General features: G+C 40.8%; 1 protein-coding gene across 1 annotated transcript in view; it reads right to left on the bottom strand.

Moving 5' to 3' along the window:
* kiz (kizuna centrosomal protein) overlaps positions 1–24,716 on the bottom strand; it is a 68,413-nt gene that overhangs the window by 4,689 nt on the left and 39,008 nt on the right. The gene's annotated exons all lie outside the window — the stretch shown is intronic.

The following is a 24,716-nucleotide window of genomic DNA, read 5'->3' as shown; positions in this document are numbered from 1 at the left end:
ATAAAGAATATGGTATTATTATCTGGATTTAATGCAATGTATTTGTTCAAAAATGTTTCAGAACCCCAAAGTTAAATCTCAGTTATTTCAAACGTATTTCTTGTTCTGTATTTCTGACCTAATTATTGTTTGACATAAATATTTCACAACCATTATAACAAAAAGATTTTCAAGGGATGACACTAAAGTTTCAACAAACACTGCAAATATTTATGTATTTTGTGTTATATTTTTATTTTAAATGACAGATTCTTTTCTGATGCATTTAAAAGGCACTACAAGCAAAATACCCAGCAGCACTTTGCCACAGTTTCTTCACACACACACACACACACACTTACACACACTCACATACTGTACACACACACACACACACACACACACACACATACTAGCCTCATTCTGATCAATCTCTTTAGAAGATGAATGATTTGTGCAAACAAACTCCAAAGTGTTTAAGGTCATCACTTAGCATCAGTGTCGCTCCCCCTTTGCTTCTGTCCTCCTATTTTACACCAGCAGTGGCTGATAATAGGATCTAACATTTCATTTCCTGTGGTCATTTAAACACGTTTGGAAATTACTTCTCAATCTCCTTGCTGATGACACCCTGTGATGATGATGATGGCTATCAGTGTGTCTCAATGGAGACCTTGGAGAGCCCCTATTTCCAACCCCTTCACATACCTGGCAGCTGTATGTATATGTGCTATCATCCCTACACTCGAAGGAAGCATCAGAGCCAATATGCACCTGACATTTGGAATTGAGCGCGGCAACTCCATCAGAAGGGAGTTTGATAAGAGCATTAAAAAGAGAAATGCATTTCACAATGTACACTTTGATGCTGCAAGGTGTTCCTGACAGATTTTGTCTCCAAATTGAGGGCATGAATGAGCTGTCAACAAAGATTTATGATGGTGTACCACGTGAAATGAAAGTGGAGGTGAAGCCATTCTTTTCTCTTTTCAATAGCCACAGTTATGGCGCACTAATAGGCTATGCTTGGTAATCACTGGCTATTGTGCCTGTTGCTTCTCTCAGTTTATTGGGGGGTACCTCTCTTTGTAAGGATATATGAGACAGGCTGGGCACTGTAATTGGTGCTGGCATCATCATTTCTGTCTGGAAAGTTTTTTATTTTTTTTTAGGCTGCAGCCACTACTGTGTGGTGTTACTTCCATGTATGTAGTTGCAGAACACCCACACACACGTGCACGTGCATACACATAAGTAGATGTGCATGCACACGCAGCTCCACATTCACAAATCAAGCAACAAATGAGTCATACATTATCCAAATTGTACACAAAGTGGATATTTTTATGAGGGCTGGAAGGAGTCTGTGACTACTTCAATGCCATGTATACTGTTAGAATACAGCACAAAGCGGAAGGTAATCTATTTCACTGATGTAAAGAATTTTCTAGACTATTCTTTTCAGGTAATTGCAGGTTGCACCGCATAATGTGAATGTGGAAGGAAGCCTTGCTTCAGACTCTGCATCCCCCCACCCCAACTCCCGTCCTCCCCATTATTCTACTTAATATGTCAGAAGGTCTGATCGTAGAGAAACCTTTTCAAGTCCTATTGATGTGTTCCTCAATTGACCATGGCGACCTAGCAACCTAGAGAGTGCTAATTGGCAAGGGCTTAACATTATTGGCTGCATAGTTTACACAGAAACATAGGCCAAACATATAACCCTCGTCATACACAGTTCACCGTTTTTGTTAAGTCCTGCCCGGTACAACAGGTTGTTTTGTGCAGTTGGTCTTAACTAAAAAAGCAATTAAGACAGAAAGCTAAAAGCATACACTGGCCTAGTTTCTGAGTAGAATATAGTGGATGAATAAGATTTTCCCTGAAGACACACAGGTAAAGGAAGAATCATGTGGCTGCACTCTACAGAGAGGATTTTCATATTAGTAATGGTATTTTGTATGATAATGTAAATACATAGATGTGAATAGATATTAAGCCTAATATCCAAAGTTTACTCCCAAAAATTCCACCACCTCCTCTCTCCTTCCCTCCCCAGAAACAGTCCCCAAATCTTGCCCCACGTGAAATGATTAGGAGAGGCAAGGTCCGCCTTTCATTTCACTGTGCGAATGAATGCATTGAATTGGCAAGTTCTGAGAGACACAGAGCGAGATTTTTAATTAGTGTATTGCCCTCGCATTCTGCCAAGGAGAGACAATCTCTCTCCTCTTTTCTATGACAAACCTGTGCCTGCTCAATTTGTTTGCTTTCCAAAAAAAGAATGAGTCACTGCAAGTCTGCAAGTCTTTTCCCCAGGAAGCAAAAAGTTCCCTAATTCCAGTCATTTTCAAATGGAAAAAATAGCCTGCAAATAATCATCTTCCTACAGAGTGAAAAAAAAAAAACATTTCAAGAAGGTCATAGGACTCTGAAAGCAATTCTCCCTCTAATAGATTTCCATGAAATTAAATACATGAAACCACATTTTTGCTGTTGCCTTTAGTTTGAGGATAACATGAACTCAAATGAACACACACACATGCGCGCACACACACCGTTATGCTATTCCAGGACTTGGGCTGGCTAATTCCATTGCTTACTATGAATACCATTTTAGCAATATGAGGCATTGCAGGGCCAAAGCAACCTTTTGAAGACTATTCACAAATGTCTGTACTGGGGGGGGGGGGGGGTGAAGGATGGAGGACCAGGTTAGGAGTGAGTGTGTGTGTGTGTGTGTGTGTGTGGTGGGGGGGGTGCAGCATCCCTTATTAGAAAACCATGTCACATTCTCTCCTGCGCCGGCCGGACTCGCTGCGCTGCCAGTAATCCCCCCTCCAAGTCCCCCTATGCATGTTATTCAATTCGCTCATAAGTAGTTAGAGAAACTGTTTTCAGTTGCCACTAATAACTACTGACCTCCAGTGACACAGGCCAACAATAGGTTTGTCAGGCCTGAAACGCACAACCAAAGAAGCTGATTAGGAACTCAAGAGGTTTGAAGCAAGAATCAATGGCTGCTCTGTCCTGCCACGGTGCTTCCAGCATGGCACTGATGATTGTGGGACCTCCATTAGTTATGCCTCATTAAGTCCCACAAACTCTTCTTTAAGAAAATTAGTTTAGCCAATTCTAAAAAAATCTATTACGGCTATGGAGCCCCTACTGAGGTGCAACTGTGTTTAGACTCCAAGACAGGAGAGGCTGGAGAGAGATCCTGCTTTAGTGTGTAGAGACGTGTAGGAGCCTGTGACATTAAACACATTACACTCAGTCCATTTGTGTGCTCCGTCCTTTGACTTCAGTACATTTCAAGCCCATAATTAAACATTTTTGCCTCTAAATTCTTCATCTACTTCTGTTTTTCCGTCTTCTGTCATTGACAAAATATAAATGCATCACAATGAGACACAATTTAATGTTTTGTGACCCTAAAGAAAGGATTTCAAGCACAAACTAGATACAATCAGCTATGTGAAATGAGACCACGGTGACAAGTAAGGAAGGAATTTAATATATTTTATTACTTTATTATGTTTATACAAAATATCCAGCATATTTTTGTCACAAAATGAAAGATTTTTTAGTATGTATGTCATTCCATAAAGTCTAAATTTCTGTCCTCAGACGTCAAAGACCAAGTAATATGGCACAAAGACTTAACTTGCGTTGAAATGGCTGACTGCAAACATCAGTAACCAATATTTTTCATGGCATGAAGGGAAAGCTTCTGTAGAACAGATTTGTAAGCCATTCAAACTACTCCCGCAGTGTGGCCCTGTCGACTCCTATCGACAGGGCCACACATGATATAATTATACTCCATCCTTGGAATGGATTTCAATCTGCCCGCACCAACAAAAAAATTTCATGCAAGCATAAAAGGCATTTTATTGTCACCTCCAAATATGTAAAGAGTTGAAGTGAAAATGAATAAGAAATTAATTTTTGTACTCAGAAATGGGAAAAAGACATATTTACAGGACAAAAGAGTTCATCTCTGTCCTTCACAACACTCCTCTTTACTTTTGAACCAGCAAGCAGTTTTGTCCCAGCTCACCGTTGCCACAGTAATGGCCAGCTGCCAGTCTGCGGATTACTGGTTAATAGGGCCAGGGCTGAAGAGCAGTTCAATGAAAGTAGGCAATGGATAAGATCAGTGTGTGTTGGCTAGGGCATAGTTGTCTATGAGTGTGTGTGTATGTGTGTGTGTGTGTGCCTGTAAGTGTGTTACTTTGTTTTATTTCTTTTTATTGTTTCATTTCTTTTCATGGACACATTCTTAACATATTGTCAGTGTGTTTAGATACACACAATCATGCATTTTAATTTGAGATAAATAGGCGAGCATGCCACAAACACATAAAACACAAACACAAAAGAGAGTCAGGGTTTGTGCAAGTTAAAAAATGCCCTGGAAAATTCAAGGACGCTTTAAACATGCTTGTAAAAAAAACACCTGAAAAATGCTCTCAGAACTAGTTAATGGGGGGCAATGATCCAGCAGCAAACAGCCAAACACAGACACACACACACACACACACACACACACACACACACACACACACACACACACACACACAAATCGACATGAATGGCAAAAGACAACAGAAACAGCAGCCGCTCAATGGCTACGTCTGTCAAATTAAGCCCAGAAGGACATAATCGTTTCTTCAAATATAACATTCTGTAATCTGCCCCCTCCAAAACATGCAGGCGTCTCAATATATCTGTCCCAGAGGGCCACAGGGGCCAAAGAGGACCACCCACTTTCTTTTCAATTATCATCTTGCAGCAACCTGTCTCCTCTCCAGCATTCAGCAGGAGACACTGACTGCTCTCCAGAGGGAATTACAATTAGACTGCTGTTTGTCCCTCGAATAAACTTCCAGACTGTAGCTGACAATCTTAACTGTGTGCAGCATGTGACCCTGAGGACAAACAGGATTACGCCCCAAATCCCATGTTCCTCTACTCTGTCTTTTTCCCCTCTTCCTCTTGAGTTGCTGTGGCCAGGGGGTCTCAGGGTGGAGGCAGGGAAGGGAAATGTGGGCAGCTACTAATACTCTGTCTGCAAATACACAAATTACTTCAGGTGTAAGTGACATCAATGTAATCTTATAGCCATTAACTCATTTTTTATAATAACAGAAATTTCCAATGCCATCATACAAAAAGTGATGGTCTCAGGGTTCGACAATATGCATGGCCCCATAAAGTTACTCCATGGCCACCAAATTTAGGAGTTTTGTCGCTCATTGGGATGGTGCATAAAAATTTGTTATGTATCCCTGAATACACCATATGTTTACAAAGATATTCCTTAGGCCTATTGTGTTCATTTCTTTTCATTTATTGAAGTGTGTCAGTTAAGGAAGACCATACGAAGTTGCTTTAATGGCTTTTTTTTTAACATAACTTAACATTTGGGGCATTAAAACTATAATTTGACCAGGCCCATTGGGCTAGTGCTTAACAATATTAGTGTCTATCACTCGGTTTATTTTCTGGAATATTACTACAAGATTTGGCTCAATATGGGGGGTTTAAGGTTATCCGAATTTTGGTTAAGTTTATGATAAGGGTTCTGCTTAAATCTAAAGCAGTGGTTCACAACCTGGGGTCGAGATCCCCCAAGGGGGTCACATAATAAATCTGAGGGGTCATGAGATGATTACTGGGATAGAGGAGAAACAAAAATATATTTTGTCAATATAAAACTGTTTTTCTTTTTTGAACTTCTCAGATTATTTTCTTTTTTCCCTTTAGGCGATAAAAATGAAAAAGTCGTAAAAATCCCTCTCATCCACTGACGAAATAAACCTGTGACGTGGGGTCACCTTTCTTCATTTTAAGAGGGAACATGCCAAAAAGCTTGGGAACCACTGATCTAAAGGCCAACCCAGGCCCACAAAGTCCATAGCTTTTCTGCACACAAGCCAAAATGTGGCTTTTTTTTTTTTTTACACAAATAAGTGTATATGTATAAGATTGGGCACTAGAATATCCTACAAGTTTAGGAGAAACTGAGATATTGTATTCAGCTCAATGATTTGATCAAAAAGATAAAAAATTTAAAGACAAAAGCACTGTATTTTACTAAAGGTTTGGTTTATTTTAGGAGAATTGCTCCTTTAAATTTGAGTTAATAAATGATAACCTTCGCATTTTTGTCTTCAACGATTTGCATCTCCGTTGTATTTAATGTTGAAAAAACAAGAGGAGTCTCCCCCTATTTTCCAGCAGGCTAACATTAGTCTATTATTTACTTGTAACTTGTATCTTCTGTGTATTATCTGTCTGTTAAAACCTCATCAGTGCAAATAACAATCGCACTAAGAATTTGTCTGTGGGACCCCAATTAGGGCACAATTCACATGGGACAAAGGCTCTGTGTCATATGGGAGTCACACTGGCCAGTGGACCTGGAGTGTTTATTTGCCCCGCTGCAGCCAGCTGGTCATACGAAGGCACAGAAAGGGTACATTGACTCCACCCTGCAGGGGGTAGTGGCACAGCAAAAGGGAAATGGGACTCTTTTTCAACTCTCCTCTACACAATACAGCACACCCAATCAAAGAGCCCCAGACCCTTTTGTGGGGGTGGTGAGTGGACAAGGGAGGGAGGGTGGGGGTGAGTTTGGGCTGCCAACCCCTCCTCCTGCTGCTGTCCTGTCTGTGCGGCCAGCCACACTTCACAGCTAATTAGCGGTCAGATCCACTGGCCCCTAATCAGCAGGACATGTTAAAACTGCCCTAATCAGGCCTAATCCTGGCTTTGTGTCACACACACAGCCTTCTCCTGACTACTTACTCCGTCTGCTGTATTGATTAAGGCATCATTTGGGGATTTGGTGGTCAATACACTGCAATCTGCGATGGGCCATAGGTGTGTCCTGGATACCATTGTATAATGTTGTCTGATGAAATTTAAAGGTAACGCTCCTATTGGAGGCATGGGTGGCTTTCCTACCTTTCCAGAAAGGGATTCAAAATAGAAGCAAATGAACTGATGCTGTTTCATCTTCATATTAAACTTAAATAAAATGAGGAAAAACAAATTTAGTTTATAATGTAGCTGTGGGTGGTGGCCAGGAGTAGTGCCAGTCTTTGAAGCCTAATTGACATAGTGACCAAACTAAGCATTTACACCTTCGGGGTCTGTCACTTTTTTTCCATTAACTCCCCAGCACAAACACTCCAATGCTTACATTTTTAAAGGTTAACCAATAGCTGAATCCAAAATGATTTTCCCAGTCATTAAGGTGAGTGAACCCAAGACCAAGCAGTAGGGAGGTGAGGTTAAAGGAAACGTTAGTGCACTTGCTCCAGGGGCCCATTGTTGAAGAAGATAGGGGTAATTTTACACCTGGAAATCAAACTTTTTTGGCTTCATGTGCCACTTAGCAACTTTTATAGGACTGAATGGGGCCCTGTCTCCAATGCTGTATCCAGTTTTATTAATACACTCTGGACAGGTCAAGCAAACCAGGCTGTTCTCATGCACTGTTACGCTATCCCACGAAAAGTAATGGGCCAAAATTCGTACATATCCTTGTAATCACGAGCCACTATTTCATGCATAACTCACATATTTTGGAAGGCTGCGATCATGTGACCAATTCACTGATACGAGTGAAGAAAGAACAGATCACGAGCGGTTCCATATGGAGGTCACTGGGAAGTTGGTTGGGTCACGAAACACAGAACTGTTCTCCAGGGGACTGGTGTTCGGACTCAGGTGAACTTGAGTTATTTTAAGGTGTGTTATCACCATGTTTCTTTTCCTAAACCTCCACAGTAACTTGCCAAAACCTAACCTCCATAACTTTACATTTTTTATGTAATGTTACATAATCTACGTTACGTAAAGTATGGAACGTGATTGTTAGGATGCTAATTCATAGGATATCATATCTTGTATGGTGATATGTTAAACAAACACAGGATTTTGACACAGGAAACAATGGTTCGTCCCTCCTGTGGTACCCAAAGTCAGTGCTCAGTTATTTTAAGTTACACAGTGTTACGTCACGTCACGTCACGTCACGTCACGTCACGTCACGTCAGGTTATGGATTCCCAACATGATTCTTTTTTGTCTCAACCCTACCAAGACTGAACAATTCAGCTCCTTTGTGCCCACCGCCATCAGACTGTACGATAGCAGTTTAGCTTAGACTACATCCAGCCCTGAACTGACAAATTTTGCATCTGGTCAATATGATACTTTATCTGCCAAATGTCACTTTATTTTATTCAACACTTTCTCTGCCATTTTTAGTCACTTTATTCATCTTTATGTAGCAATTTTATTTTATATAATCTTTTATCTTCATTCTATTTAATGTCTTTTTTGTGTCTTGTGCTGCTGACATTTGAATTTCCCCTGTGGGGGGGGGGATCAGTAAAGTATAGCTTATCTAACGTTAGCTGCACTAATTTGTACGATATCATACAAACTTTGTGCGTTACTTTACATTAGATATCATACGAACTGCTGTACACTGAAAAAATGTTCTATCAAAAAACACAATTAAGTTAAATAATTGAACTAATGTACCTCTGCACAAGTGGAGCTGCTTTACATTTACAGCATAAGCTGCACATACTAAACTGTATACACTGTGAATGATTCTGTCTGCCTTCTGCCTTATCTCCTATTCAGCCTTAGTCCATCGGAGAATCAGCTGTTTTCACATCATTTGTGTGGAGTTAGTATGGACCATGCTTGTGCACATAACTGAATACCATATTTCCATCATAATATGAATATAAATCCTGAACACATGATGCCACATTGCATGTATTCTGTACTGTGAATGGATGAAAAACTGTTTTCTTTCCCTGTGAAACATTTTATTTAAAAAAAGAATGTCCTTTTCCCTTTCACTTGATATGGATTTAAGCTCTGTTGAACGTGTAGACCATAACCTTTAACAATGTCTTCAATAAATGAGAAGTATGTCATGGAAACTCTGTGCCAGAACTTGATTTTCTTGTTGAACTATATTCATCACTTCCTGTACTTTTTTTTTAAGTGTGCTGTTCTACTGCCTACCCAATAAAACACTTGTTTTGCTCATTCAAATGTTGTAACTACTAATTTCATGTATTAACTGAATTTCTGCACAGGCAAATTTGTTGCATAAGAGGTGCTGCAATTAATCACTTATTTTAGTCTGTTAGTCATTAACTGGACTATAGTCTTGATTAGGATGTGATGCACAGACACTCAAAGATGGGCATGAATAATAATAAGCTTTTCCTCCTGCAGATTATTCCATAGTCCTCCATGAGTAATGCCAGAGCCGACAGGATGGAAATACAACCATGAGTAAGTGAAATAAATCCAAACATCTGTCAGAGTATTTCATTCAATTTACATTCAATATGGTGTTTGTACAGCCTTTTCTCCTCATCTTAATGTCTCACCACTGACAACATAAATGACGGCTGTCCTATTTGCTTGATTCAGTCGATTCAGACACTACTTAGAAACTTTAAGCAGAAAAATGAGGTCATCAACACTGACAGTATGGATGAATTTTAATCCAAGTGCTGAACTGTGGAGAATAGATTAGGTAATTACCATACTTTTCAGTGATATAAGGCCATAAATTAAAATCTCCAACAACTTCTCAAGTGACAACTCATCTAATCAGGGGGACAATCACGGAGAGGCCTTGCTGTTTACTGATTGCTCTAATCAAAAATGGCTTCTTCAAACACAGCTAATTGGTCAGTTTACTCACGGAACGGGGAGGCAAACGTAGAGGGGCTACTGTCGTGATTTGAAGGACCCAAATATCTCCCATTTGCATTGAGTGCCACCAGAATACACTTGACTCCCACAAGTTATCAGCAAACCAGACAATTATTCATCAGGCACAAATTGGCACATCAAAGTCAAATCAGAGAATTACCGACAGGAAGACCCCAAAGCAAGGGCTGAGAGAGGAAAGGTGGCCTTTGATTGACCGCGTTGCCCTTCGCTCAGTCTACCAGCCCTATACTGCCGAGCTTGGTGCCTTCAGAGTGCTTCACAAGTAAAACCACACAAGTCAAAAAGAAGAACAAGAGAAGGAAAATCAAAGTACACTAGGACATCAAGGTGGGTGTTTGTTTCTTCTCTCTTCCCAGCAGTAACATTGAATAAACTGTATGTTGGGTCAAATATAAAACCTCTATTGCCAGCTTTTGGGAGGGGATGTGACATGACATGGTTGAAGCTCCAGTGATGTGGTGTGATATACTTAAGTACACCTAATTTATCTCTTGGACTTTTGTTTTTAATCTTTGTTTGTTAGAACACTACACAATGAAGAAGAAGGGAGGAACAGACTTTTAGGTCACATTCAATTAAACTATAACATATGGTAGATTTATTGGTGGTAATTTACTGTTTCAGTGCTCCTCTTAGCTTGCGAACATGTTTATTCCTGCTGATAAATTCAGCATTTTAACGTGGGTGTCTATGGGGATTAACTCGCTTTTGGAGCTAGCCTCAAGTGGCCATTAGAGGTACTGCAGGTTTTGGCGCTTCCCAACTGGCGTACTATTTTTCAGCCCCAGAGGCTGCCGCTTTGTCTGCAGTTCAGATGTGACTTTAAAAAATCTAAAGTTTGACAATATATATAATGATTCCATATTAAATGTTAAAGGAAGTTTAAAATCACATGCTTTAAAAGGTCCAGTGTCACACTAGTACATTAAGTGTGTATTCTTCTACTCTGAGCCAGGAAGTGTTTCCACTGGACAGATGGGGCTGCCATTAAGGGCATGGGAGAACATCACTTACAACAGTCTGCAGTTTTCCAGCCAGGCATTTCACCTGGCAAGCTCACACTTTTTTCATCTTTACGCTATCACTGGCCCAAAGACATATTCACAACATCTTTCAGCAGGATAAGAATTAGGCTGAGAAATGAACTTTTAACTCATTTAATGTCTGGCTTAAGCTCAAACTACTATTCTGTAAGTTTTCTCAAAAAGCCCCTTAACCACTGGACAAAAAAAAAAAAGTCAAAGTCAAAGTCAAAGTCAAAATTTATTTATATAGCACATTTAAAAACAACCTCGGTTGACCAAAGTGCTGTACAGTTCATCCAAAGAGTGAATGAATAGCAAAAACCACAAAAATTATCAATAAGATCAACAATAAGTTTAGACAATAAAACATCAACACTAGAGTACAGGTTAAATACAAATAAAAGCTGTAAAAGACATATCTGTCTCAACTAGAGGTGAAAGCAAGCGAAAAGAGGTAGGTTTTTAAAAGAGATTTAAAGTGTTCCAAAGTTCGGGCTGCCCTTATATGGAATGATAAAGTATTCCATAGATTTGGCGCCACAACGGAAAAGGCTCTGTCACCCTTGTTTTTAAGTTTAGTTCTGGGACAGGCCAGCAGCAGCTGGTTGCTTGATCTCAGTGCTCTGGCTGTCGTGTGAAGCTGAACAAGCTCAGATAGATAGGATGGAGCTAAGCCATTCAGGCTTTTAAAAACAAATAATAAGATTTTAAATTGAACTCTAAACTGGACAGGGAGCCAGTGCCCCCTAACATGGGGCTTTTGTATTTAATGGGAACTGTTAGAATCAGCATCCACTCCAGGGACAACTGACTATGCAGTAGTCATGGGCATTTATCAGCTCTGGCTCCAATTGGCTTCAATCAAGCGATGGAAATATCCCTTTACCTGCACGATGCAATGAAAGGCTGCCACAAATTACCATCCATCTCCATCCAAGCAGCACTCAAACATTGTTCAGAATTAGTGAGGGAGAGACTTTATAAATAAGAGAAGTAACCACTGTAACATTTTCATTGGCCTTCATATTGCTTTCTACCATTTACTAACCTGTTTTCCAGCCTCTTTATGATGTCAAATGTTACAAAAAAAACCAGAAAGTATATTTCTCTGCTGCAGAGTACACTGTTCTAGTCTGTTGACAGTGATAAAGCAGTTTGTTGCCTGTTTTTAAGAGATTTTATTTCAAAAGAGTTTCCTACTGATTCTATATTTCATTTCTGTAACAGTGCCCATACTGTCCCATAATGGACAGTTTGACAAGTATGAAAAATCATTGCATCTGAACCAGAGATGTCATCTTTTCTATTCCACACATTCTTCTTCCTTGTCAAAGCTTGGCGCCTACATTATCCACCATGCAACTCAACTGCCAACAATTTGGTTAGATATTTAGGTATATCATGCTAGTAGTGGCTAATGTAGCCTTGAGCTGCTAGCTTCAAGCAAAGATGAGGAGCAAGCTACAAAGGTCTGGTAAATTTTTTGACTCTATGCATCCAGATTGGGTTTTTTATAAACTTGTAGTCTTCAGCTCTAACTGATGGAGACTGAAGAGACATCATTTGAGGCAATTTATCAGACTTAACGCAGCTCCCTCTGAGGCCACAAAAAGCTTTAGACAACTTTTTTTACATGGTATGCAGCAGTACTCCCTAAAGCTGGACTAATACTTCTGTGTCGAGCAACGCTGTAGCCTGATGTGCTCCTCCACAGAACTGTAACTAGATGTCGCGGCGACACAGACTTTCTGTCTATTTTTGTAAGCTGAAACCATTTCCCTCAGTAGAAACAAAGCTTTTATTTCCTTTTATTTCACACATCAGAAACAATAAATTGTGAAGAAAGCAAAGCCTCCACATAGTAGCATTTTAAGTCCTGTGTGTGATTTATCCTGGCTTCATATGGGTAGAGGAAATGTCTGCTAGCCACTAGGCTGATTTATATGATATAAAATGCCATAGGCTCGTGCTAATAACATAAGTGTGTTGTATTTGTGGCAAAACTGTGTCCTGCAAAAGACAAATGCTTTGTCTGTAAATGCTACGAGTTATAGTGAAGCCGATTTGTGTACTTGTGTTTAAAATTGTCACTATTAAGCCATGTTTAATGTGTGTTTTGGGTGCATTTTAAATCAACTAAACTTTACAGGACTTCACAGAAACCCAGACACATACTAGTGTTTTGAAGGTGTAACTGAGTGACACAGACAGACCAACAACATAGACCACATGCATAGGCTACAGCATAAGCTTTACATAGAGCTCTACATACACTGAAGTGGCTTGTGAGCAAAGATGCATATATGAAAATGACAAGAAAACAGCACTGACTAAGTGCAGCCTGACTTGTACCAGGTCAGGCTGACCGGGTAGTACTGCCGTCTGCAATACTGCACTGCAAAACATAGACATAGCGCAATATGAAATCAGAATCAGTAGAGCTCACAGCGGCACTGACAGCCAGTCTGAGGCAAACAGTGCATCAGTGCTGGTGGTATAAAATAGACTGTGCAGTTAGTATGTATGAATATGGTGTATTGTGCAGTGGAGGTGAGTTGCCTGGGAGACAGTTGCGGTGGGGGGAGTGGGCGGTGGGGGGCAGTGTTATGGAAGGTGACAGCTCTGGGAGAAGAGCTGCCCCTTAATCTGAACACTTCAGCTAGATTCTCATTGAACATGTGACCTGAAGTCTTGGCAGTACTAGCTGACAAATATACAGTTAAATAGGAGAGTAAATAGGGGTGCAAACTGTGTTAAAAGGGAAATCTATCTAATTTCAACCTGTGTGTAAAGTTTATTCTGCTTCTAAATATGTGGTTATTAAGACTACATTGAACAAATTACTAAAGTATTATGCTTAGTTTAATTAAATGAAGCCATGAGGTACATTTTTAAGCACTGCATTCTGGGAGTTGTTTGGCTAATACCCAACTTTTTTCTTTTAACTGCAAGACTGATGCAGATGTGGCAAAAAATGAGCTGGGCTGCAGGGCAGCAGATCATCCTGTTGCGTTGTAGAAATAATGCCCTCATACAAATGCAAGATTTATTACCAGCTGCTTTTAGTAAAATGCTTTAAGCTTGATCGCTACTTGAGCCTATCCCAGCTGGGCGAGAGGCAGAGTATACCCTGGACAGGTCGCCAGACTCTCGCAGGGCTGACACGTTGGGCTCTAGTTTCGCAGACCTGGCGAGGCAGGGGCGCAGCGCACCTGTGCTTTGCCAACTGGGTGTGGCCAGGCAGATTTTGCAAGTTTGGCACACCGTGCGCCCTGGCGCAGCTACTCCTCTTTCCCACCTCCGTCCCTCCTACCTGCGCAAGTCGGAAAGAGGGAGGAGAGAAGGCGTGGAGTGGGTTTTAGACACATCACACCAATCAAATGAGCCCCTCTCCTCACCCTTAAATGCGCCGCGCCAAGGCGTAATGAGAGTTTATTCAATTCGCCATGGCAGAAGAGAGCAGCAGCGTCAGACGGCCAAACTTCTCCCAGGAGGAAACTGATGTTTTGGTCCGGGAGGTCCAAGCTCGCAGTGTCCGAATATACGGAACTGCGAGCAGACCTCCACGGGCTGATGATGCAAAGGTAGCCTGGGAGGAGATCACCACAATTGTAAATCAATGTTGTGTTTCTCTCGTGCGCGCGCGCTCTCTCTCTTTCTCTCTCGCAGTCTCACTCTGTTTCTTTTCTTTTGACTTTTCTAAGATGGCAGATGCTGAATATATACTCCCTATCTGATGCTGTGGCTGCTTGTGGTTGGCTGAGAGGGATGTGAACTCATTAGTTTGCAGCTGTGTTAATCAAATCAGGTTGGGTTTCCATTACGCGTGCCAAACGTGCCAAACGGTGCCAATCCCCTTTGATCTGACATCAGATGTGACGGGACAGTCGGTATAGAGATACATTTATGTGCTGATTGCAGATAGTTGCATTGAATAGTGGTTTTTGTGGCTATTTATTGCATTGTTAATGTGCCTGACACTCTGGAAACCTGCCTGTGAGGTTTTGGTGACGTGTGTGCACTGTCCGCTGGTCAGCCAAACTTCGGCTTACACCAGCTGCGCTCCCCCTGCGCTGACAGTAGACCTGGTTTCAGCTGGTGAGCTTTTAGCGCACCTTCGGCGAAGCCTTTTGGCACGAAACTGTCACTGCGCCAAGCTGCATCTGTCAACACTTCCCCCTGCTGCGTCACCACACCCATCTCAGCACACCTCGGTCTGCCAAACTACCAAACTGAGCGCGCCTTGGGTTGCGCTGCTCGAAACTAGCTCTGCGCGGGGTTTGCCACCCTGCGCCACCCTGCGCTGCGCCGGGAAACTAGAGCCCATTGAGACAGACAATCATTCACACTCACATTCACACCTACGGACAATTGAGAGTCACCCATTAACCTATCCCAGACCTGCATGTCTTTGGACTGTGGGAGAAGCCGGAGTACCCAGAGAAAACCCACGCTGACACGGAGAGAACATGCAAACTTGATTGAACCAGGAACCCTCTTGCTGTGAGGCGACAATGTTAAACAACACACCATCGTGCCGCCCTTAAGCAAATCAAATGATAATTTTAAAAAATCATAATTACATTTTTTTAGCTGACAATATGATTATAAAGACATAACTCCATGTTTGATTGATTGTTTGTTTTTTCATTTTCTTTGTCACTTTATTCAAGAATTTATTAAATATCATCTGAACTGTTACAGCAGCTTGTTCACCTTGTTGGTTGTGTAAATTATGTTACTAATGTCAACAGGGTATTTTTAGGGAAAGTGGTGGACAAATAGTTTCATATCTATGACACAGTTGGTATAAAGTCAAAGTTACTGCTAAATATTACTAAAGTAATGTAACACCTGAGACCCACTGCTGACATTTTCAGTGATATAGCTCTAATTCTGAGTGGGAGAGCTTCTGACACGAGCAATGAAGGTAAGTGTTTGTGGCACCAGGGTACCACAGGGGGGGCAATTGCAGAACATGCATACAAAATTCACATTTATTGAAAACTCAAAATCTCTACCATGATGTAACCTAACAGCAATGTAAATCTTTATTCAATATCATGGTAAACTTGAGTGTGTGCAAGAAAATAATTTTGGGGGTAATTCTTTCTTCAATCAAAACACACTAAACGCACTGTATAAATACAGAAAATGTTTGAAGGATGACCAGTTTGTTGTGCAGAAAAACATAGAATCTTGTTTATTTATTTTAATGAAATTGCAGAAATATATATACATATAAATACATATACGTATATATATTTATATAGATAGATAGATAGATAGATATATAGATAGATATAGATATAGATATACATATACATATATACATATATGTCACCTCACAGCAAGAGGGTTCCTGGTTTGAACCCATATGAACTTGGGATTGGGGATTCGAACCACAGGGTAGGGGAGCCCTGCTGTGCAGGCTTTGCATGTTCTCCCTGTATCAGGGTGGGTTTTCTCTGGGTAGTCTGGCTCCCTCCAACAGTCCAAAGACATGCAGGTTACATTAACTTTCATGATTTGGTACATTTTCAATATAGCAAAAAAGTAGAAATGCCAGAGGAATTTACTTGATTTTAAAACTGAATGTATGAAAACTAACTTCTTATTTTTGTACAAAGCAGAAGTTACAGTTCGGTTAAAACTGGCTTGTTAAAGTCTGGGTAAATCAAAATCAGTGATTTCTTTCTGCGGACTATGTTGCAATGTTGAACTGTTTTTCATCATTTCTGTGCCAAGGATTTTTTGGGTGGGCTTAAGCTTGCTTGATGACGCACTGGACCCATCCTAAACATAACCCCACCACTTCTATATAAAAACTACGGTACTACTGAAGTCAGAGCGGCAACACATTCTCACTCCAGCCTTGTCACATATCAGTGTGTGGTCTTGGACTCTCCATGTCCAGATCGGACGTGCAAGGTACCCTGGGTGCATGGGTTGTTGACGTTCTGGGAAGCCATGTCAAATTCTGCCTGTTACATGGATTGTCCTTTTTAAAATTACACTTCTGTTTTCACAGGAAATTTACCGTAAGATACAGGGCTCTAGTTTCCCGGCGCAGCGCAGGGTGGCGCAGGGTGGCAAACTCCGTGCAGAGCTAGTTTCGAGCAGCGCAACCCGAGGCGCGCTCAGTTTGGTAGTTTGGCAGACCGAGGTACGCCGGGATGGGTGTGGCGGCGCAGCAGGGGGAGGTGTCGACAGATCCAGCTTGGCGCAGTGACAGTTTCGTGCCAAAAGGCTTCGCCGAAGGTGCGCTAAAAGCTCGCCAGCTGAAACCAGGTCTACTGTCAGCGCAGGGGGAGCGCAGCCGAAGTTTGGCTGACCAGCGGACAGTGCGCACACTTCACCAAAACCTCACAGACAGGTTTCCAGAATATCAGGCACATTAACGATGCAATAAATAGCCAAAACCACTATTCAATGCAACTATCTGCAATCAGCACATAAATGTATCTCTATACCGACTGTCCCGTCACATCTGATGTCAGATCAAAGGGGATTGGCACCGTTTGGCACATTTGGCACACGTAATGGAAACCCAACCTGATTTGATTAACAAAACTAATGAGTTCACATCCCTCTCAGCCAACCACAAACAGCCACAGCATCAGATAGGGAGTATATATTCAGCATCTGCCATCTTAGAAAAGTCAAAAGAAAAGAAACAGAGTGAGACTGCGAGAGAGAAAGAGAGAGCGTCCGCACGAGAGAAACACAACATTGATTTACAATTGTGGTGACCTCCTCCCAGGCTACCTTTGCATCATCAGCCCGTGGAGGTCTGCTCGCAGTTCCGTATATTCGGACACTGCGAGCTTGGACCTCCCGGACCAAAACATCAGTTTCCTCCTGGGAGAAGTTTGGCCGTCTGACGCTGCTGCTCTCTTCTGCCATGGCGAATTCAGTACACTCTCATTACGCCTTGGCGCGGCGCATTTAAGGGTGAGGAGAGGGGCTCATTTGATTGGTGTGATGTCAATGGGCTGTGTAAAACCCACTCCACGCCTTCTCTCCTCCCTCTTTCCGACTTGCGCAGGTAGGAGGGACGGAGGTGGGATAGAGGAGTAGCTGCGCCAGGGCGCACGGTGTGCCAAACTTACAAAATCCGCCTGGCCACACCCAGTTGGCGAAGCACAGGTGCGCTGCGCCTCCGCCACGCCCGGTCTGTGAAACTAGAGCCCACAGTCTCTTTGAAAATAAACACACTACGTCGGTACAACACTGCAAATTTACTTTTTTTTCCCTAATGCACGTGGTTGGGATTAGGTAACAAAAACACGTGGTTGGGTTTAGGGAAAAAGAACAAGGTTTGGCCCTATAATCTTACGAGACACGAACAATGCTCTAATGGGTGAAGGTTGGTGTTTGTTGGACCCACTCACCACCCCTCTACCCGCCCCACTCAGACTTTCGTTGCCTTAACTTTCACACCATAACTTGACATACTATCAGTGTTTATTCTATTGCCCACTGTGTGACAGTGGCAGGTTTGCTACATCCCACAAGCTCTCTTAGCTCTTTCAGTCTCATAAATACATGTATAAACATCTCTGTAACCTAACTTTCAGTCTTTCTGGCTGAATCGGCTACCCTGTTCTCTGCTGTGGGTGTGTGCTTTGTGCTAACGTTAGCTGCTAGTAGCTGCTGAATGAGAGGTTATAGCCATGCAGCAGCTCTTGTTCTCTCGTTCAGAGGGTGTGTGTGCTGTGACTGCGTGTGCTACCTGGTCGGATCCAAAAGAGTCTGTAGCTGTGCGGTGGCTAGTTCTCTAGCTTGGTGTGTTTTTTATCCACCCTCCCTCGCCATCATCCTCATAACTGACAGTGAAACCAAAGTGGCTCCAAACAGCAGACCTGCAGGTTATTGGAGGATCTTCTATTTATAATGGTGGTGTATGGGGAAAATGCCTTTTGGGCCACAGTGATTTTTTTTTTTTTTTGCTGCAATACGACAAGTGGCCACTGGGAAAAAAGGTAGTGGATTGGTAACAGCCAAACATGTACCTGCAACCAGGGGACTGCTGTTAGCTTCCCGTGTGAAACCAAAAGTCAATGTCGTTACATGACTCTACAGACTTTACATAACTACGCAAAGTATTTTACGTCAGCTCTTTACATAACAAAGCAAAGTATGTATGTTTACATCACTTGCCTCTCATTTTTTATTTTAACCAAAACCACGATCAATTCCCGATCTCAAGTACTTTTTTGTTCTCTTGACCTAACCAAGAGTTTTTCGTTCCCTAAACCTAAATTGTGATCATTTCACAACAAATCTGCAACCGTTTGTAACAGACTTTGCATTGGCATTGCTTTTGTGTTGGCAGCATGTAATTTTAACACATTTTGTGCCCACTACTATGTAATGCATTGTAAAGAGGTGAAATATTTATGTGAGATTAGGTTGCAGCACCACAAGTAAATACACCTGGTATCAGAGGACTGATACTAATGTTTTCCTAAAATAAGATTATCGTTTTACGTGCCATGACTCAATTCATTTTTTATTTCTATGATCCTGATACAACTTGTAGATACAGATGACTTCTGTAAGACTTTACATCATATGAAATGTCTGCAAAAGATGATTCAGTTGTAGATTTTAAAATGAAAATTTCTGTCACAGTGTACTTGTAATTCAATTTCCAATAGTGGGACACCATTTCACCAGCTGTCTTTCTTTGCCACAGAATAGGAAACATTGAGTTTGAGGGACAATCAATGTCCCTGACATTTTTTATTCAATATTACTTTAATCTACTTCTTCACCAATAAATTGTCACAAACCTTGCACCTTTGAAAGATTTTTTCTCCAAATGTTATACCATTTATCCATTTTGACAAAAGCAAAACAAGAAAACTTTATTATTAGTTTGGTATTTTAAAACACACTAAACTGCATCCTTGAAAATGTGAGCAACATGTCAGAAATTAGTAATGACTTAATTCATATTATATTGAATTAATTCAATAATACATTTGACTTTAAAAAACGGATACCTCATTTGGAATGAAACAACATTTGTCCCTCAGTTTCCCTTAAAATATTGCTTGTCAACATTTGAAGCATTGCTCACTTAAACCACAGGACATGGCAATCAAGGTTAACAAGGTGGCTTTTATGAAAAAAAAAAGGACACATCTAATAACTTGTTTTGAAGAAACCGGTGAGTGAAATTAAACATTAAATTATCCTTTAAAATTCAGAGATGGAATCATTAATCGTTTTAATAGTTTACATACCTTTATATTTTAATTCTCAACCTTTATGCAGTAAATTGCATGGTCATTAGTGTCTAAGGACTCATGGGCCAAATAGAGCAGCAGTACTAAGGGACAGCAGCCAAATTCAGTCGGATGAAAGAGCTCACATTTAATATTCTGTTTAATGAATCAAACACAAAATCAATAAATGTTTTTCCCCTTTTTTGTGTTCTTGAGGCCTGCGGTGAACATTTTGCTAATATGCTTAAACAATTATTGGATGGAGTGTAGCAAAATATTTGGCAGACATTTGTGGTCACCAGAGGATGACCCGTAATGACTTTGGTGATCAACTGACCGTTCAGTTAGCACCACCAGCAGGTCAAAGCTCTCGCACATTCTCTAAATTATCTCAATATCTACCACATAGGCTGGCACAATATTTTGTACAGTACTTATGGTTCCCTACACTGACTTTGGTCCTCCCCTGACTTTTTCTCCAGTGCCACCAGGAGGTTTATATTTGTGCTTAATAAGTTACATCTTAAAAACTTTTTGATGGATTGCCATGTAATTTGCAACAGATAGTGATATTCCAGACTCAATTAACTTGAAAAACTTGATCATTTCTGTGTGCTTCTTTAACTTTCCATCTTGTGCCAGTGTCAAAAATGTGTCTCATACTTTGGTTTATGATCACATGGCTGCAAAACTAATGTCATTCCCATCAGCTTCAGCTGCCTTTTGTTTTAACTGCAAATTAGTAAATTTTAGTATGCTAACATGCTAAACTAAACACGCCAAACATAAGTGCTAACATCATCACACTAGCATTGTTATTGAGAGCATGTTAGCATGCTCTGAACAAAGTATAGTTTCACAGAGCTGCAAGCATGGAGTAGTCTGCACTTTGTACAAAATTCATTGGAAAAAATTAATCCACACTGTCAATATTTTTATGAAGCACCCACTTTACTGCCAGCGCTAATACGTAACTTTGTCCCTGTACAACCACTGCCTAATTTTAATCCTTAATACCCATTGTAACACTCTCTGGATGCATTGTAGGAATAGCCTTAGCAAAGTCTTATTTATCTCTGAGTTGGTAAATCTTGCACGAAACTCTAATTTCTTAGATTGTCTCTGTTTTTCTTGGATTAAAAACACATTCATGTTCTGTAGTCCATCTTTCACACAGTAGCCTACTCATGCATACAGAAAGATAATACTAAGACCTTGTCTTCATCGTACATGTTATTTCCAAGGTCAGCATCATCATAATCATATATGGAATAAAGTAATTAGCAGTACAGTATGGGATTTTTTTATGATGAGTAAGGGATTACAATTAGACATTCATTAATAGAGTGCTGCAGGGATGATGTTTTCTATAGGCCAACACAGAAGTTAATGTCGCCCTGGTTGCCTCATCAAAAAACTAATGGGAGTTTTCCATTGGATTTTTGGATCATTGCAGAAATTAAACTCTGTAGCAAACAACAGTTTATGATACTTTAAGGTTTGTTCATGAAGATAATCTTCATAAATGAACATAAGTTTTATGATTTTAAGGGGAAATTGCCAGAAGTAAAGGCTACACTATGGTTGCATGACTTAACGTTGCCACCACAACAAGGCTGTAAAATCTTGTTGACGCTTTGTAGTCCCATTTAGCCACTTGTTAAAATCTTCAGAATTCACGAGTGAGATATTTGCCTACGTATTTTATGTTGTAGAACAAAAGGTAAATGCCTCTGAAGCTTGTGTTAACCACAGACCTTATTTCAGGCATACAAAACCCATTCAAAAAACCCACTGATTTCGAGATAAGGGAAATGGGAGTGGGCAGCATGGTAGTGTAGTGGTTAGCATTTTCTTATAGTTTCCTGGTTCTAATCCAGGGTAGGAGGTTCGAACCCTAGGGTGGGGGAGCCCTTCTGTGCTGAGTTTGCATGTTCACCCGTGTCAGCATGGGTTTTCTCCAAGTTCACGGGCTTCCTCCCACATTCCAATGACATGCAGGTTAATTGGTGACTCTCAATTGCCCGTAGGTGTGAATGGTTGTCTGTCTCTATGTATTAGCCCTGTGATAGCCTAGCGACCTGTCCAGGGTGTACCCTGCCTCTTGCCCAATGCCAGCTGGGATAGGCTCCAGCCCCCCATGAGCCCCCTACAGGATAAGTGGTTACAGAAAATGAATGAATGAAAGAAATTGGGATCGCTAAAATGCTAACTTATTTCTGGGTTTTTAAGACTCTGTTCACTCTGTTCAGCTGCAGTTGCTAATACCAGTAAATCAAATCTGGGCGTCTGTGTGTTTGCTGTCTTACCGGGAACTGAATGGAGGGCAGACCAGGTCCAGTACATGTTAGGTTGCCGCACGTGCTGAAGGCTGCTTTGCTAACGTTAGCTATCCACAGGTAGGCCTACATTTTAGAATCACCTGGGTTTATCTTCAGGGTTGGAGGTTGTGTGAAAGCAGCAGCTTCACTGAGAGGAAGGACTTTCCCAAAGCGGGGTGCAGTCATAGGCTAAAATACAACAAGCTCCTGAAGGGCGGTAAATATATCCAAACTGTGATCAGGCTGCATATTAAGCTGAAATGTCTACTTTTTCTATTTCTACAGATGTTAAATATATATGACAAGAGGCTCTGGAGTTTTGGAACAAAAGTAATGTAACGACTAACTGTAATGAGAAATTTATGTTTCAGTTAACACTGGTAGTTAATACATAACGAAAGATATTGAAGGAAACCTCATATTTTTCATGGCAGCAGAACCTCATGAATTTCTTCTTTACGCTGACGGACCTGAGGCTGACTTTGTTAAATCCAGCAGATCCACAAGCTGCCTCCCCTAATTCTATCTTCCCTTCATGCTAATTCCAGAGTGATGATGAAGACTCTGCAGCACCATATTTTTTCAAAGGGGGATGATCCATGTCGTCCTTCTTAACATGATGCATATGACTACTGTAGACTAATGAGTAAATTCACTGATGGATTGAAGAATGAATATTTCAATTATAGTGGAGGTCATCTGATGTAGGGATCTTTGGTATAGATCTCCACCAAGCTGCCATACATGATGACATCTGCCTGCCTGATGGGAATATGCTGCTACATTGCTTCAAGATATTTAATGAGACAATATCCAAAGCCAAGAGACGGTTGCAACCGAGGACGTGGGTGGGTAAGATACTTTTCTACTGAGACAAACTTGCACATTCCATTCTCACATTATTTTGCATATTTTACATTTTCAAATATGAATCAGTGCTACACAAAAGCAAACTAACTGTGACAAATGAAGCAGTGTTTTCATATTCAATGCTGACATAAATATTTAAATGTATGAAAAAAAAACAAAACACTGTTTCAGACAACCACAAAATCTGTAAATACAGGTAATGTAGCACTCAAGGGTTTGTACTTTCTGTAATGTTTACTCAAGGACCTGTCATTAGTTTGTTGATCTGAATCTGGGCTACCTTTATTCTTACTGAATGATAAATTTGCCCATGGACTTCTTTTTCTTCTTTTCTTTTTTTTTTTGAGGGGCATTATCCCCATATAGTACTGAACAAACATATCAAAGCAGGGGGCTAATGAATAGGCCTACTGCTTGGCCTTCCTTTGCAGAATATGGAGCTTTTGAAAAGAGAGCTAACTGAATGACATACATTGCCGGTTCATGTCAGTGTTTGCATATAAAGAGCCACACTTGTTTCCCTGTGCCTGACGGACTGTGCAGCCGACCAAACAAAATTTCCTTGAGTCTGCATTTAGATTTATACATTTGTTATACAAAAGATAGTTCAAAATCATTCCCTTTACTTGGAGGTCTAAGCATCAGCTGAATAGATCTTTTAACCTGATATCACCAGTCCACTTTGAATGGAGAATGTCGGTGTGCTGAACATTAGAGTTTAACATTAATGTGAGCTTTGTTTGTCTTTGATAGAATAGACTTCTATCTGTCTAATCTATCTATCTACAGCGCAGTTGCTCAAAGAAAATGTTGGCATTGTACACATCTCTGCAACTACAGATATGCTACATTTCTACATTTCATACATATCAGCGTTTTTTAAAGCAGAAGTATATGAGCTGACATTGTCACTGGGAGGCGGAGGTGATGGTGGTTGAGACCAACAAACATCAAAACCTCTTTATGGACTCATCGCTATGTTTCCTGCGGCCTTTTAGCCAACATACTAGTTTTTTTTTTTTTTTTTAGCAACCCCACCTGCTGTGTTTCACCAGGTAAAGTGCTACAAAAAGCCTTTGTTTAACAGACATGTTGCTGCCAAGTTTGTGCAACCGAAACTGTGTATTTCAAGCCAAAACAAGATCTTTTCTTAACCATATCAAATTGTTTTTTGTGCTTACAACCTAACCATACGCTACCCACAGTGTTGCTGAAGTATGAAGTTTCAACATATTCGCTGCAAAATAACATAAAAATCATGGACTGCCTAAAGTAATGGACATAACCACTGTGATGTCGAAATGAAATTAGCTATGGAGGCCAAAACCACTTTTTTTATACCAGGCTGTTCACACATTTGTTTATTCCTTCTGTTAAGTTGGGCACTTTGGAGCCAGCCTCAAGTGGCCATTAGAGGAACTGCAGTTTTTGGCATTTTTGCACTGGTTTCATTTTTCAGCCCTGGAGTTGCTGCTTTGTACAAATTATTCTGGC

Source organism: Epinephelus lanceolatus, chromosome 15 (assembly GCF_041903045.1).
Source record: "Epinephelus lanceolatus isolate andai-2023 chromosome 15, ASM4190304v1, whole genome shotgun sequence".
Taxonomy (NCBI): Eukaryota; Metazoa; Chordata; class Actinopteri; order Perciformes; family Serranidae; genus Epinephelus; species Epinephelus lanceolatus.
The sequence above is the reverse complement of the archived record's forward strand: the minus strand, read 5'-3'. Positions and strand labels throughout refer to the sequence as shown.